Consider the following 8,705-nt stretch of genomic DNA (forward strand, 5'->3'; position numbering starts at 1 on the left):
GTCCGGCGCTGTGTTTGGATGGGCGAGAGCACCCAACGCTGGCCCGACCCATTTCATCGGCGCGCTAAAAAAAAGTATTGCAAGCATTTTGAAAATAAATACATGCATTTAATTAAACATAAAAGCCGACCACGAAGGCCGGCGAAAGTCCACATTACATTAATTAAAATACTAAAAACTAGACGACGCGTTGCCCTAGGCGTCCTCGGCGGCGGCGGCGTCTGCGTTGGGACCGGTGAGGTCGATCAACGTCGGCGCAGGGCCGGCCCAGGGGAACGACGCGTTGCCCTAGGCGTCCTCGTCGGCGGCGGCGTCTGCGTTGGGACCGGTGAGGTCGATCAACGTCGGCGCAGGGCCGGCCCAGGGGAACGACGCGTTGCCCTAGGCGTCCTCGTCGGCGGCGGCGTCTGCGTTGGGACCGGTGAGGTCGATCAACGTCGGCGCAGGGCCGGCCCAGGGGAACGACGCGTTGCCCTAGGCGTCCTCGTCGGCGGCGGCGTCTGCGTTGGGACCGGTGAGGTCGATCAACGTCGGCGCAGGGCCGGCCCAGGGGAACGACGCGTTGCCCTAGGCGTCCTCGTCGGCGGCGGCGTCTGCGTTGGGACCGGTGAGGTCGATCAACGTCGGCGCAGGGCCGGCCCAGGGGAACGCCGTGTTCCAGACGGCGGTGATGTCGGGCTTTGCCGCCGCTGCCTGGGCCTGGCGCGCCTCCTCTTCGGCCTCGCGCTCGAGCATCTGCAGGCGCTAGCCCTCCCGACGGTCCTCGGCAAGCCGAACGCGGCGCCAGTGGTCGAGGTAGGCCGCCTCCTGCTTCTCCGTCGCCTCGAGCCAGATCGGCAGAGCGCTGACCCACTCGCGGACTACTCCGATCCAGGAGTAGCGTTCGATGTAGGCCGGCTCCTCCGGCTCGGCTTTGGGCGGGGACGGCGGGGCCACCGGCGGCACGACGCAGTCGCCCGCCGCGGAGAGGGCCATGGCCTCCGCCATGGCAGCCTCGAAAGCCGCCTCGTCCGCCTTCCTCCACCGCTCCTCCTCCTGGCTCTCCTTGATGGCCGCCTGGTAGGCGGCCTCGGCCTCCTGATCCTCGTCGCAGACGACGAGCGCGGGCGGCGGCAGGCTGTGGTCGACGTCGCGGACGCCGCGTCGCCTCGCCTCCTCGTGCTCGATGGCGAACCATCGAGCCCAGTTGAGCGAGGTGACGGCGAAGCGCGGGTCGGCGCGTTGCTCCTCGCTCAGCAACGCCCGCCGGCGCCGCACCTCCTCCGCATGGGCCCTGGCCGTCCGCGGCGCCGCCGGCACTGGGATCCTCACCGGATCCAAATGCCAGTCGTGCGGCAGCGTCACGTTCGGGTACGGCAGAGGCACGCGGTGGTGCCAGTGCCACTTGGCCTGGTGCACCGGCACGTTGATGCGCTGCCTCTGCTGGGGAGCGCGCGCCGGCGCGGGGAGGGCGGGGAGGGAGGGGGAATGGTGGGCGGGGGCTTTGCCCTTGCGGCTGCTGCCGACGCCGGAGAAGAATACCATGCTGGCGGTGGCTAGAGTTGTCGCCGGCGTGGGGGCAGGGGTGGCCAGATGGGGACGGCGGGCGAGTGGTAGTGGATGAGGACGGCCCCGCCGCACGCCCGGCTTAAAAAAGAACGACCGCCGTCGCTGATGCGTGGGCCCAAGGTGGGCGGTCATCATAAATTATGTTGACCGTAGCGGTTGGACAGCCGCCAGGTGGGGCCGCGGCGGACGGCGAGGAGACGCGCGATGCGTCCACGCCGACACATTCCTGACGCAATTTTGGGCCGGAAATGGGTCGGCGCGGACGCCGGCGGACACAATTTAAGTTTGGGTCGGCGTGTTGGACCGCCACTTTTGTCCGCGCCGACCTAAACGAACGCGGGCAGACAAAATGGGTCGTCCCATTGAAATTGCTCTAACATTTGGCAGCTCCAAAATTTGCCCCAAAAAATGGTTTTGGAACCGAGGGACTAGTCTCGAATGGTTGGCCAGTTATGTTGGTAGTCAATTTTCTGCACCAAGCCAAACATTTTTTCTGTGAACGCAAGTGTCAACTATAAACTTTAGTATATACTTCCTCCAATACAAAATTAAGTGTCGTCGTTCTAGTTCAAAAATGTATTAAAACCACGACGCTTATTTTGAATCAGAGGGAGTATTTTTTTGTGTGAATAAAACTTCAGTGATACAAAACGAAATTAATAGAATCTCGGTGGATATTGAAAGATCTGCCCCCTCACCCCGTCTCATGTGCGCGCGCCCACCCAGCCATCCTAGTTTCATGAGCATTGAAGAACACGAAAAGGACCGGGTGACAACTAAATGGTGTGAATGAGCCTTTGCTAGTATGTTTTAGGGATTTATGTTTGTTAATCTCCCCCCCCCCCTATTTCAATTGGGTGGGCCTCCCTTCAATTTCGCCTAACAAAAAGATGCCACCTGGCCTATTACGTTAATTACGTAGATGTAGCATTGCTGTTATGTTTGTGGCTAGGTTACTAGTCCCACCAATTCCTGGAAACATGGCATCTTGGACATGTTTGTAATCAAATTTTAGAAGCCTTACTTGATAGTATTTTTGAAAAAATATCAAAATCATGGCATCTTGAAAATTGTTTCCCTTCCAAGGATCTGAGTCTATGCATAGTACTAGAAAACATGCATATAAGAGCAACTCTAGCAGACCCCGCATCCATCCCCGACCCGCAAAATAACCGTCAAAATGGGGGTAGGGGCGGAAAAACCTGCCCGATCAGACCCCGCATCCTGCCCCGGCTCGCAAAGTATTTTGAGGGGCGCGGCAAAATCCTGACCCCAACCCGGGAATACGCGGGTTTCCCTCTCGCGGTTGCGGTGCCCTGCATCACAAAGAAGCAGTTGGCGGGAGGGACATTTTAGCTCGCGCGATTTCCCCCTCCTTCCGCCGCCGACCGCCCTTCCTTCCGCCCGCCCGCCGCTGGCTTCCGGCCAAATCTATGGGCGGAATCGGTCCGCGGGGCCGCCCCACACCCTCCCACGCTGAGACGCTGCACCGACCCCCCCTCCGGATCCGGCGAGAAGAGCCGCCCTCGTCGCTGCCGCCGCCGGGGATCGACCACCGTCGGGCCCGCCTCCTCGTCGACGCCCGGGATCACCCACCGCGTCCGCCACCGGTTAGTGCGTTTTGTTGTGATTTTTGCGAGCGGTATAGTAAATTTGATGCGCCGGTGCACATGTAGATGGAGTTGAGCCCGTGCGAGAAGTTCTTGCTCTCTGATTCGTCTGATTCGGACGACTCGGATGTTGAGACCATGCTTGCGAACTTTCGGCAGCAAACATTGGTCATGGCACTTGCCGTGAAGGAGCACGAAGACGAGAACCGGAAGAGGAGGCGAGGATCGACCGTCGGGTGTCTTTGCATTCCCCGAAATCGTCATCTTGGGAACGAGATGTTGATGCAAGACTACTTCGCGGAGAATCCTACATATCCACCACACCTCTTCCGGAGAAGGTACCGAATGCGCCGATCCCTCTTTGTCAAAATTGTTCAAGCTTGCGAGGCAAATTGCCGGTATTTTACTCAAAGAAGAAATGTTGCGGACTTAAAGGGATTTAGTGCATATCAAAAAATCTCCGCGACAATGCGGGTGATTGCATATGGTGTTCCGGCTGACTATGCCGATGAGTACCTTAGCATTGGTGAAGATACAATTGAGTCTGTGCGTATATTTGCAAAGGTGATCATCCGTGTCTTTGGTCCTGAGTATCTTCGGGCACCCAACGAAGATGACACAAAGAAATTGATGACAACTAATGAGAGGAGAGGTTGGCCTGGCATGCTAGGTAGCATTGATTGTATGCATTGGACTTGGAAATTTTGCCTCAAGGCATGACAAGGAATATATTGTGGCAAGTCTCGTGATGCAACAATTGTGATAGAGGCCGTAGCATCCGAGCATTTATAGATTTGGCATTGCTTTTTTGGTATGCCCGGCACTCTCAATGATATCAATGTGTTGCAACTGTCTCATTTGTTTGCTATAATTGCTAGTGGTGATACTCCTGCTTGCAACTACGCTATCAATGGGCATGAATACACAAAGGGGTACTATCTTGCAGATGGTATATACCCTTCTTGGTGCACATTTGTCAAAAGCATCAAAGAACCCAAAACTAAAAACAATGTGAATTTGCAAGGGTGCAAGAGGCAGCCCGAAAAGACATTGAAATAGCATTCGGCGTTTTGTAATCTAGGTTTGCCATTGTCCGTGGTCCTGCTCGTTTTTTGGATAAGAAAACCTTGAAAAATATTATGACATGTTGTGTTATCCTGCACAATATGATTTTTGAAGATGAGAGAGAAATGAACTTGGAATTCTTCTATGACAATGTGGGTAGTCGTGTCAAACCAGCTAGAGACCCTAACCGTATTAGAGCTTTTCGTCAAACATACAAGGAGGTTGAAAATGCAAACACCCACTTTCAACTTCAGGAGGATCTCATTCAGCACCATTGGCAAGGGCTGGACAGTGACTCGTTTTTGTATTCATTTGTATTTGTATTCATGATAAGTTTTGTATTGCATTATTTAAGTTTGCTATGGTGATTTGAACAATTATTTGTAATGTGGATGATTATTGTATTATGTTTGATTTGAATAATTTAGTTTTGCTTTCGATTGTTGTATTATGTTGGATTTGATATTCGCGGGCCGATGAGATGCGGGATGCAGCGGCGTAAAGAGCAGACCCTGCAAAGCCGACCCATAAAAAGCATATTTCCGTAATATGCTTTTTTACGGGTCCGTTTGAGGAGTCTGCATCTGTGGCCGTCCAAGCCGACCCGCAAAAGCGGTTTTGCGCGAACTGCAAACGCGTTTTGCGGGCTGGCGGGATGCGGGGTCTGCTAGAGTTGCTCTAAGAGCAGGAGTGCCACCAAATATAATTGTTGAGTTGCAAGAGAGACAGGTATATGAAGAGAAAAGAGGTTACCTCCACCCCGCAAATATAGGATCATGCAATCATTAATTATCAGGGTTTTATATATGGCACGAATAGAGTAGGTTATTTTTTTAACACATTACAGACGCAAACGCTCATATAAACGCGCATACACTCATCCCTATGAACGCACACACTCACACCCTACCCCTATGAGTACCTTCGAAAGACTAAGCCGGCATATCATCTTGAAATTTACGAAGTCACCGTAGTCACCTCGTCGTCGACGGGAACGTCTCCTCCTCCTACTGAATGCGCATCGCCGGAAATCCTGAAATAAATCCAGGAATAAGTGCGAGCATCAGGACTTGAACCCTGATGGGCTGGGGATACCACAGTCTCTCTAACCATCCAACCACAGGTTGGTTCGCATAGAGTAGGTTACTTTTGGTGGCAACTAAACTATCCCACAAGAGTTTTGGCTGGGCACCATGTGTCACAGGGTTCAAAGATGAAAGACCAAAAAGCTTCGGGATGGCTCATTGAGTCTTTGATGATCTAAGCACTTGTCTTGCATACTTTCGTTTATGTGATTTCCCTGTTTTAGATGTATGGCTTGGAGTTGTAAGAGTTTTTCAACTCGAACTATGTCTTGGAATTCCTATTTTGTGCATGTTTTTTGCGGGGTGTACAGACGATATGCTTGTGTGTTATCTAATAGATGAAGATGTGGGAGCGGAATGATGTTTTATCAATTTCCCTAAGCAGTGAAATTTGGGCTCTTTGAGCTCATTAATTCCAAAAGAACTACTAGAGATAACAATAGCAAACAATCGCACCATAAGGCCTCTTTTGATTCATAGGGCAGGAAAATCGTAGGAATAGAAAAGTCATAGGAAATGAGATGACACGTATATTATATTCTATGAGTGGGAATAGGAAAGGAAATGTCCTTCGATTCAAATCATAGGATTTTTTCCATTGAGTCTAGGCTAATATTTATTTTCCTAGGATAGGAAGAATTCCTTCATAGAAATAGGATTCCATTCCTACAACCAAAGGGCTCTAAAGGAATACTTCCTATAGAAATCACATCCTATGAAATTCCTATAAGATTCCTCTAAACAAGAGGAGGCCTAAACTTCTTTAGATACGTGGGTGATGCAAGATAAGACCATCTTATAACACATCCTAATATGTTTTCTTAAAATAAGCCCCTTTGAGAAATAAAAATGCCTTGAAGTCACATAATGTGGTTGACAGGCAATCTTATTTGAACTGTAACATGTAATTTAGAGATAACAATAGAAATATATATACAAAGGGTCGTCTCTTAGTTCTATTTCTAGTAACTAGATATATCAAAATATGTGGTGAGAGATATCGTGCTACAATATCGTCTCTTAATTAAGAAAGGCAAACATTTTCTTTGGTTTTCTCCCTTCACCTCGACAAATTTATATGTTGCAAAGTAAGATAAGGGCAACTCCAATGCGGATCACCAACCACACAACATTAAATGTGTCCACGGACAGCTGGCGAGACATCGGCCACCCAACCCTACTCATCTAATATTGGGCCACTCAATTATTTTTCCTATGCCTAGAGTATTTAAAAATAGTAAAAATAAATATCACAATTCATTGATAATAGAAAGATGGATATTTTAGTGCAACAATAATTCAAATATAAAAATTACAATTCAAACATAATTTTTTGAAATAAAATAGTTTGGATTTGAATTTAACTTATTCAGATACATGTGTTTATTTATCCATATGAAATGCCCACAAATGCTTGATCGGATCATTATGAAACTGCCATGATTTCCTCGACTAAGAAACTCATGACGCACTTGGAGAGAATCGTGAAACGTGGCCGGATTTTGCTCAACGAGAAAAGGTTTGCATTCACCCATATCTTGAAATTCCAGACCTTGGCGAACTCCCTCGCCCTATCTTCCACAATCATGTTGCACATGACCACACAAACTGTCATCTCCTCCCATGATGTCTCTGCATCTCATAGTTTAGCAGGTCTGTGAACAACTACATAACGGACTTGGAGCACTCCAAATGCCCCTTCCACATCCTTCCGAACTCCTTGTGTTTTGGGTAGAGTCATATTTTGTTACCCCTTAGCTCATAGATGATATTGACGAAGGTCACACACGAAGGTTAGATACCATCAAAAAGATAGTACCCCATGTTGTATCATGACCATTTTATGGTATAGTTGCACGCAAGGACTTCGCCGGCACACAACCTTGCAAACAAAAAAGACCATTGCAACACGTGAATGAAATATACCCTAGAGGCAATAATAAAGTTATTATTTATTTCCTTATATCATGATAAATGTTTATTATTCATGCTAGAATTGTATTAACCGGAAACATAATACATGTGTGAATACATAGACAAACAGATTGTCACTAGTATGCCTCTACTTGACTAGCTTGTTGATCAAAGATGGTTATGTTTCCTAACCATATACATGAGTTGTCATTTGATTAACGGGGTCACATCATTAGGAGAATGATATGATTGACATGACCCATTCCGTTAGCTTAGCACTAGATCGTTTAGTATGTTGCTATTGCTTTCTTCATGACTTATACATGTTCCTATGACTATGAGATTATGCAACTCCCGTTTACCGGAGGAACACTTTGTGTGCTACCAAAAGTCACAACGTAACTGGATGATTATAAAGGTGCTCTACAGGTGTCTCCAAAGGTACTTGTTGGGTTGGCGTATTTCGAGATTAGGATTTGTCACTCCGATTGTCGAAGAGGTATCTCTGGGCCCTCTCGGTAATACACATCACTTAAGCCTTGCAAGCATTGAAACTAATGAGTTAGTTGCGGGATGATATATTACGGAACGAGTAAAGAGACTTGCCGGTAACGAGATTGAACTAGGTATTGAGATACCGACGATCGAATCTCGGGCAAGTAACATACCGATGACAAAGGGAACAACGTATGTTGTTATGCGGTTTGACCGATAAAGATCTTCGTAAATATGTAGGAGCCAATATGAGCATCCAGGTTCCGCTATTGGTTATTGACCGGAGACATGTCTCGGTCATGTCTACATAGTTCTCGAACCCGTAGGGTCCGCACGCTTAAAGTTCGATGACGATTATATTATGAGTTTATGTGTTTTGATGTACCGAAGGAGTTCGGAGTCCCGGATGAGATAGGGGACATGACGAGGAGTCTCGAAATGGTTGAGATGTAAATATCGATATATTGGACGACTATATTCGGACATCGGAAAGGTTCCGAGTGATTCGGGTATTTTCGGGAGTACTGAGGAGTTACGGGAATTCGTATTGGGCCTTAATGGGCCATACGGGAAAGGAGAGAAAGGCCTCAAAGGGTGGCCGCACCCCTCCCCATGGGCTGGTCCGAATTGGACTAGGGAGGGGGGGCGCCCCCTTCCTTCCTTCTCCTTTTCCCTTCCCTTTCCTTCCCTCCTACTCCTACTACTTGGAAGGGCTCCTAGTTGAAAGTGCTAGTGATCGACTAGAGGGGGGGTGAATAGGCGATTTTTATGAAAGTCTTCAAGACATGTAAGTTTCGAAGACAAACGATAGAAATAAACCTATTATCATGCAGCGGAAGGTAGACTACACTAGGCAAACCATAGTCATGTATTCAATGAAGTGAAAGCACAATAACAAATAGCAGCTAGGCAGTAAGGATCAGGTAGGAAGATGTTGAGAAGCCAATCAGTACACGTAATCATTTAGTGAAGTCGAATGGTGATGCTA

The sequence above is a fragment of the Triticum urartu genome, chromosome 5 (genome assembly GCF_003073215.2).
Source record: "Triticum urartu cultivar G1812 chromosome 5, Tu2.1, whole genome shotgun sequence".
In the NCBI taxonomy this organism is placed as follows: domain Eukaryota; kingdom Viridiplantae; phylum Streptophyta; class Magnoliopsida; order Poales; family Poaceae; genus Triticum; species Triticum urartu.